The sequence below is a fragment of the Penaeus monodon genome, chromosome 24 (assembly GCF_015228065.2).
Source record: "Penaeus monodon isolate SGIC_2016 chromosome 24, NSTDA_Pmon_1, whole genome shotgun sequence".
Classification (NCBI taxonomy): Eukaryota; Metazoa; Arthropoda; class Malacostraca; order Decapoda; family Penaeidae; genus Penaeus; species Penaeus monodon.
The window spans coordinates 1597631-1597881 of NC_051409.1; positions in this window are offsets into that span (position 1 = coordinate 1597631).

Consider the following 251-nt stretch of genomic DNA (forward strand, 5'->3'; position numbering starts at 1 on the left):
CATTGGTGTATCATAAACTCACAGTTGATTATTTCTGAATTTTAAGTAAATGACTAGAGCTTCTTCAGCACTTGTATTCCCTGTGCTACACCCAAGGTCTTCCTTGAAATGCGACTTCTGGCACTCTGTCAGTAATAAGCTTTCAAAACCATAAGTTCCAATAATTCAAACCGATCTTTATATTACTTTAGATTTTTCTCCTAACAGTATACTGAACATAAATTGGTTCACGAAAGTCTGAAAGTCTGAAG